At 44.6% G+C, this 8,650-nt stretch overlaps 1 long non-coding RNA gene across 1 annotated transcript; it reads left to right on the forward strand.

The window, feature by feature from the left end:
• Positions 1-253: 253 nt before the first annotated feature.
• On the forward strand, positions 254-6,885 carry LOC134476338 (uncharacterized). The gene is made up of 2 exons (XR_010047879.1): positions 254-499; positions 5,917-6,885. It is a non-coding gene; the product is annotated as an uncharacterized LOC134476338 (long non-coding RNA).
• The last annotated feature ends 1,765 nt before the right edge of the window (positions 6,886-8,650 follow it).

Consider the following 8,650-nt stretch of genomic DNA (forward strand, 5'->3'; position numbering starts at 1 on the left):
GCCTCCTATGGGCACTGCGTCTGCCTACATTAACCATAATCCTCTCCTGCTTACATCACGTATCCAGATGTGACAGTGACCCTGTTGTATTCATCTGTTTAACCTCTTCCTTTCCCAGCTTCTGCCCTTAGCCTATAAAAGGTGTGATCATTTTCTGAATAAACCGGAGGCTTGATTGGATTACATCAACTTGCCTTCATCTCTTTTGTCTCCCCTATGTCTTTTATTTAATCCCTGTTTCCCTTCCAGGAGTTCTGGACTTGTTGATCTGCAGGCCGGATCAAGTGGCGCCCAGCGTGGGAGCTCCTGGCACAGAGGAGTTAACGAGGGAGCCGTTCGAGAGACAGCCGGCTTAAACGAAAGTGAAAGCAAATTGAACCAGAGACCTCGGCCGAGGAGTGAGTAAACTGAATCAAGGATTAAAGCTTAAAACAACAGGACATTAAATTAAGTACCGAGACCTGTGCAGACGACTACCCAACGTCCTGCCCAAGTCACAGTGAGTGAACGGCAACCCCATTTCCCTTCCCGGACATGGGTCAAGTATTGAGCGAACACGAAGTGTTCGTGGGAGGTCTTATAAAGGCATTAAAGACAAGAGGGGTAAGGGTTGGAACAAAAGAATTATTGCAGTATTTTCAATTTATTCATAAGGTTTGCCCTTGGTTCCCCCTAGAGGGTTCTATAGATACCAAGAGGTGGAATAGAGTAAGAGATGCTTTAAAAGATTATTATAGAGTTTTCAGTCCAGAAAAGGTTCCTGTGACCACCTTTATATATTGGAATTTAATCTCTGAGCTGCTTGCCCAGAGGCATGCAGACCCTCAGGTTGAGGAGACAGTTACACTAGGTGAGGCTGCCCTGCGCGACTCTGTTAAATCTACCTCAAAACCATCCTCAGAAAAATCTGAAGCCTCTGATTTCTCAGATGCAGAGAATGATGGCCTGTTAGAGGTCCTCGTACATGGTGATCTGCCACCACTTCCACCTGTTGACATGATCAGCAGGTCCCAAGATGGCAGCCCGCCACTCCCTGTGCCTCCATGGCCAATTGGGGATTTATATAAGCCTTTAGACCCCAGCCTTTCTGATTCTCAGGAGGTCAACTGGGAACAACCAACACAACAAGCCTCTACATATCACCCTAACCCTGTTGCAGCACCGGTCGCTATTCGGCCGTCCCCTGAGTATGATGATGCACTCAGCATCTGCTCTCAACCTTCTAGCACATTAGTGGAATTAGAGCAAAGAAAAACAGATCTTTTAAAACAGATACAGCTAGAAAAAGAATGCCAAAATCTTTCAATTCAATTGCAGGCCCTCCAAGCTACACAGTTTTATAGTGTCCCTGAGATGGAGCCTGCCTCCAGCACGCCTTGTAGTGCGCTTAAAATGGTGCCTGCCTCTGGCAGCCAGCCTAAAATGGCTTTCCCAATCACAGAAGCCTTTACTCCCCCACGGGATGTTGAAGAGGGCACTGAACCACAAGCTGTTAGGATTCACACACCTCTCACCATGGCAGCCTTAAAAGAGTTAAAGGCCGCAGTCTCTCAATATGGCCTGACTGCCGCCTACACCATTGCAGTTCTAGATTCTTTGACTCAGGGTTGCATTATTCCTAATGAGTGGAAAGACTTAACAAAAGCCACCCTCTCCGGAGGCAATTATCTATTATGGAGATCTGAATTTTTTGATCAATGCGAGGACATTGCCAGAGACGCCACACGGCCAAACCCCTGGACCCTCGTGATGCTTACAGGAACAGGAGATTTTGCCACAGAAGAGACCCAAATGCAGTTCGATTCGGGCCTCTTTGCCCAGATTAATATGGCAGCCATTAGAGCATGGAAACGGCTCCCCTCAGGAGGCGAGCCTACCTTATCTCTCACCCAAATAAAACAAAAGCCTGAGGAGCCCTTTTTGGACTTTGTCGATCGCCTCTTACAGGCGGCAGAGCGTCTTTTCAGCTCCACAGAAACAAACTCTGCCCTGCTTAAACAATTGGCTTATGAAAATGCAACCTCAGATTGTCAGGCTGCAATTCGACCACATCGCAAAAAAGAGGACCTCTCAGGTTACATACGCTTATGTACAGATATTGGGCCAGTTTATCAAGGCCTAGCCATGGCTGCAACACAACAAGGTTGCATAGTTACACAACCCCTTTCTTGTCCTAAAAAAGATGCCGTTTGTTTCAAATGTGGCCAAAGTGGCCACACAGCTCGTGAGTGCAAAAGAAAAAATCAAAATCAGTCCTCTACAAAAAAACCAGGGCTATGTCCTAGATGTAAGCGAGGAGACCACTGGGCTAATGAGTGCAAATCCAAAAGAGATTTTCACAGTAACCCTCTTTCCCCGCAGGGAAATGGGTTATGGGGCTGGCCCCAGGCCCCCAATTCCAGACAAACTCATGGCGCTCCAAAGTTTGTCCCAGCAAAAAACCATCCATTTCAGACCTCTTCAGGGCAACCCCAGGGAGTGCGGGGTTGGACCTCTTTTCCACCTCCAGCACAGTATTAACCCCTGACATGGGTGTTCAGATCATACCCTCAGGAATCTATGGGCCCCCTCCCCCCGGGACTTTTGGACTTATTATTGGACGTAGTAGCACTACGCTTAAAGGATTACAAGTTCTGCCCGGGATAGTAGATAGTGATTACACAGGAGAAATAAAAGTCATGGTTTCTCCCCTTGTCGGTGTCATACCAGTTAGGACAGGGCAACGCCTTGCTCAATTGCTGCTATTGCTGTTGGCTCAAACATCTAACAAATCTGTAACTCCCTATAGGGGGAACTCCTTTCCTGGAGCTTCAGATGTATATTGGGCCCAACGTATCTCCAAACAAAAGCCCCTCATGACTCTATCTTTAGATGGAAAAAGTTTCTCAGGTCTCATTGATACAGGCACAGATGTTTCCATTATCAAAAAGGAGGAGTGGCCTACTGCCTGGCCTTTAGAAACAACCTTAACACACCTCCAAGGGATTGGACACTCAAAAAATCCACAATGCAGTTCCAAACAACTGGTTTGGAGAGACCAAGAAGGTAATCAGGGACACTTACAACCTTATGTCATAGATAGTCTGCGCCTTAATTTATGGGGAAGAGACCTACTCTCCCAAATGGGATTAATTATGGGAAGCCCTAATAATGTTGTCACAACGCAAATGCTTAATAAGGGGTACCTGCCAAAACAGGGCTTAGGAAAAAATAACATGGGCATTACTGATCCCATCATTCCCATCCCTAACAATGCTAAAGTTGCATTAGGCCATTTTTCTTAGGGGCCATTGACGCTCCTGCGATCCATGCTAAACAAATTACATGGCTATCAAAAGAGCTGGTATGGGTCAATCAGTGGCCCCTTACCTCTGAAAAGCTTGCAGCTGCACAGCAGCTAGTGCAGGACCAGTTAGATTCAGGCCACATTGTTCCTAGTAATTCCCCTTGGAACACACTTATCTTTGTTATCTGGAAAAGGTCAGGGAAATGGAGGCTGCTACAAGACCTTAGGGCGATAAATAAGACAATGGTCTTAATGGGGCCCCTACAGCCTGGCCTCCCCTCACCCAGTGCCATTCCCTTGGGATTTTTTAAAATTGTCATAGATCTTAAAGATTGCTTTTTCTCTATTCCTTTACATCCAAAGGACCAAAAGCATTTTGCCTTCAGTCTCCCATCAATTAATTTTAAAGCCCCTATGCAGAGATTTCAATGGCGAGTTTTGCCACAAGGTATGGCTAATTCCCCCACACTATGCCAGTCTTTTGTAGCCACTGCAATACAGCCAGTCAGAGATCATTGGCCACATATCTATATTATTCATTATATGGACGATATCCTCTTGGCAGGAGATGATCAAAGCCAAACCCTAAGGTGCTACCAGGACTTACAGGTTGCCTTACAAGAGGCTGGACTTCAAATAGCCCCTGATAAAGTACAGCTTACTGATCCATATACACACTTGGGTTTTCAATTATGTGGCACTCTAATACTCGCTTCAAGGCCCCAACTGAGGCTTGATGGCCTCAGAACACTTCATGACTTCCAAAAACTATTGGGAGACATTAATTGGCTCATACCATTTTTAAAACTAACTAAACATGATTTACAGCCCCTTTATGCACTGCTTCGGGAAAACATAGATCCAACTCCCCCCCCCCCCCCGAGAGCTTACACCTGATGCCAGGAGAGCACTCAGTAAAGTAGAAGAGGCTATTGCTCAACAAACTGTTTCCTTTATGGACTACAATGAGCCTTTACAGTTTCTCATTTTTAATACAAAGCTTTGCCCCACAGCAGTGTTCTGGCAACAAGCTCCCCTCATGTGGGTCCATTTATCAGTCTCTCCAAAAAGAACACTTCTGCCTTATTTCTAAGCTGTCTCAGACCTAATAATTCAGGGTAGAAAGCAAGGAAAATGTTACTTTGGCAAAGAACCAGACATTATCATTCAACCTTTTACAAAAGACCAAATAGATTGACTACTTCAGAGTACGGAAGTGTGGCCTATTGCCTTAGCTTCCTTTTCAGGGACTATTGACAATCATTACCCTCCAAATAAGCTAGTTGACTTTGCTAATCGTCACCCATTTATATTCCCTAAAGTCACAGCTTCGCAACCCCTTCCAGGTGCCCTGGTGTTATTCACTGATGGCTCATCCTCCAGAAGGGCTGCTTATGTATCCCAAGATAATGTTTCTACCCTCCAGGCAGACACTTCCTCTGCACAATTAGCAGAGTTAGAAGCTATTCTTGCAGCCTTTGCTGCTTACTCTGACCAACCATTTAATTTATATACTGACAGTGCTTACCTTGCTCAGTCTGTTCCATTATTAGAGACTGTTGCTACCATATGTCATGCTTCCCCAGCTGCAAATCTGTTCAAACAATTACAATGCTTCATACAGCTTCGCCGTCATAAGTTCTTTATCGGTCATCTGTGAGCTCATTCCAACCTCCCAGGGCCTCTTGCCCAAGGAAATCATTTGGCTGATGTTGCTGTACGAGTACAGGTTTTTATGGCTCAGGACTCCAAGGTGTCTGAGGCCCAACAAGCCCATCAGCTACACCATCTCAATGCTCACACCCTCCGCCTCCTCTACAGAATTACCCGTGAGCAAGCCAGACAAATTGTAAAAAATTGCCCATCTTGTGCTATCCACTTACCTGTTCAACACCTAGGAGTCAACCCTAGAGGTTTAATTCCTAACGCCTTATGGCAAATGGATGTTACCCATTTCAATGAGTTTGGCAATCTAAAATATGTACATGTCATTATTGACACATATAGTGGCTTCATTTTTGCCACTCTCCAGACTGGAGAAGCTGCTAAACACATTATAGCCCATATGCTGTCAGCCTTCTCAGTTCTGGGATGTCCTCAACAGCTTAAGACCGATAATGGCCCTGGCTATACCAGTACCTCCTTTGCTCAATTTTGTAAGAGCCTTAATATCCTCCACATCACAGGTATACCTTATAATCCTCAGGGACAAGGCATTGTTGAACGTGTGAATTGTTCCCTTACATTCACCATAGATAAAATAAAAAGGGAGACATGGTACCCCACCCAGGGGTCCCCTAGAAATGTCCTTTCACGTGCTCTTTTTATTTTAAATTTTCTGACCCTGGATGCTTCAAGCTGCTCCACAGCATCTCGGTTTTGGCATACTCAGACTCAAACACGGTTTGCATCTGTTTTATGGAGAGACCCACTAACGAATGTGTGGAATGGCCCTGACCCGGTCCTTATCTGGGGACGAGGTTCAGTGTGTGTTTACTCTCAACAAGATAGAGAAGCTAGATGGCTACCTGAACACCTTGTAAAGCAAGTAGACAGTTCTTTAAAGACCCTATGTAACACCCAGGAATAATGTTATTTCCTGAGGCACAATCCCCTGTGTTCTCTTACAGGTGACACATCTCCCTGGAGCCTTATGCTGCTTAGTCAGCCTTCTTGAGCCACACCACACCCATGGTGAATTTCGACCCCTGCCAAACAGACTACAATTACTGACAGCCATGCACAGAACCTCATGACTGCGGAAGAGGCTCTTCTCGGTCTGGAGGAACATACACCAGTCAAATAGACTGCATCCAGTGTTATGCAAGGCATGCTCCAAGACATAGGAGAATGACTTCATACAGAGACACCAACAAATGGCTGTCAACCCCTTCTCCTTGATTTGGGGAGGGGGGAGTTTTTCCCTTACCTAATGCCCCTTTTGGGTCCCCTAGCTGACCTATTGTTTCTCATTTCTGTGAGTCCTTGTATTTTTTCAGAGGATTGTGATGTTCATTAATAACCGGATAGACGCATTTATGGCAAAGCCCATTCAGGGACACTATCATCAGCTGGAGATGGCAGATCAACAAACCTACCAGGAAGGAATTCCCACGAGTGGCCCATATGATGATGCGGCCTAACTGCCCTGGAGCAATGGACAGGCAGTCAGAGACGGGCAGCTAGGACATGCATGTTAATTCCAACAGCCACCTAAGACAGGCACAGGACCAACTGCTGTTCTGTAAGTCCATGACGGGTAAGGCCTGGTTGGGTTCATGCAATGAGGTCCTTGACCTAAGACAGACGCTGTCCTCACAGGGCCTGCCATACTCTTAATTAAATAATACAAAATGGGAGGAGATGTAGGGAGCCGAGTGACAGGCATTGCTGCCTCCATGCCTCCTATGGGCACTGCGTCTGCCTACATTAACCATAATCCTCTCCTGCTTACGTCACGTATCCGGATGTGACAGTGACCCTGTTGTATTCATCTGTTTAACCTCTTCCTGTCCCAGCTCCCGCCCTTAGCCTATAAAAGGTGTGATCATTTTCTGAATAAACCGGAGGCTTGATTGGATTACATCAACTTGCCTTCATCTCTTTTGTCTCCCCTATGTCTTTTATTTAATCCCCGTTTCCCCTCTAGGAGTTCTGGACTTGTTGATCTGCAGGCCGGATCAGCTGAGTTAGTTAAAAACATTATAAATAGTCAGACAGGGCTCCCTCAAAGGAGCCAGAGCAGAAGTTCCCATACCTTGCAGCCTTGGAAGAGACAATTGCCTCCTACTCTGGGCCAAATCTCAAGACAAAAGGCAAAGCAAATATAACCACATCCTAAAGATCCACAGTCCAAATACTTCTCTATTACCCTGAGGAAGTCAGGAGGCAGCATCCCGCCCCCTACAGGAAGTCCCTGCTGTTAAGCATGCCCGCTTACTACATGACTTGCTCCCCCATTTGCTCCTAATTTAATCAATTTTACCTGAGCAATTAATCCGATTGGTTGACCACAGTTCTGTCCCACCTTATGTCCACTTTGCAAATTCCCATTTTTCCCCACCTTTGACCCACCTAACCTATGACTTTACTCCATAAAAGTTCCTGGAAAAAACAGAGTGCTCAGGACCCTTTCTGTCTCTCTCTCAGACAGAAGCTTTCTTTCTCTCAATACATATATTCTGTTCTTTACCTCTATCATTCCTAAAATTCATTCTTTGATTTTACAGAACACGAACTTACACTGAAGGTTGGGAGTTTTATTGCCCTATACCACTATCAACAGTACATGAGGATCATAAATATATATGTTTACTCTTATATGCCTATGATTTTGCAATACTATTTTGAGTTTTCCTCTATTTGCTGCCTACAGATGCCCCATCAGCAGCCATCCAGCATGAAAAGGCAGGGCTAACTTCCATAAAGTATGTTGTATGGGACCAGTCTTGTCATTTGAAATCTAGGAATAGGAGAACTGAGGCCTTTACCTGATCATATAACATTAGACAAGGCTTCTGAGGTTATTGTATTGTCAGGAAAGCCTGAAAAGGAAATCTCATGCCAATCTTGATTTTTTTCTATAAGTAATCTTCTGAGGCACCAGTCTATAAAAAAAACAATTAGATTTGTATATCCATGGTATACAATGGATTTGTATAACCATGTCCATGGTATGAGTCTCTGCAAGACTGCCAATGGCCCAAATTATCTTCTTTGAAATGAGGAGCACAAGCTACCAGAATACAGACAGAAATGTTAGATTTAAATTCTCTAATAAGGTTATCATCTGAGGAAATAGAAGTTAAGGTTAGTAAGGCAAAGTGTTCTTTTGACAGTTGTATCTTGCAAACCTGATTTACAGCTGACATACATGGGTTAGAATCTTGCTGTAGTTGGGTTACACATAAGGGAGGATATACAAAATGAGAGGTAATATTTAATTTAGCTTGTGCTTGTAGATGTATGAAAATATGAGTGCCTGGCAGAATAGAAAATGTAGGATTTTTTTCTTTCTACAGAATGGAAAATTTTTGGTGGCCTGTCCAAGTTAAGGATCTGAGCATAGGTGGAATAGGTATGTAAGCCCAGTACTACTCTCTCTGAATCAAAGGAATACATATAGTAGCTTCTAGAGTAGCAAACATTGTAAAGAAAAAATTATCAGGTAAGTGAAACAAACCCTGATGTTAATTAGATGGCAAGTCCCATGAATGATCTGCTTCTTGCCTTCCCAGGATAGTGTTTGATGTGCTGTCAGGTTCATTGCTCAAGGTCTTGATATATCATGCAGGTGGGTGAGATTCTGGCCACACAACAGCTCTGATGGTCATGATCTCTGCCAATAACCTGTGGAAATGTATG

This window comes from Cavia porcellus, unplaced genomic scaffold (assembly GCF_034190915.1).
Source record: "Cavia porcellus strain 051 isolate PalLab524CR breed Dunkin Hartley unplaced genomic scaffold, mCavPor4.1 scaffold_6, whole genome shotgun sequence".
In the NCBI taxonomy this organism is placed as follows: domain Eukaryota; kingdom Metazoa; phylum Chordata; class Mammalia; order Rodentia; family Caviidae; genus Cavia; species Cavia porcellus.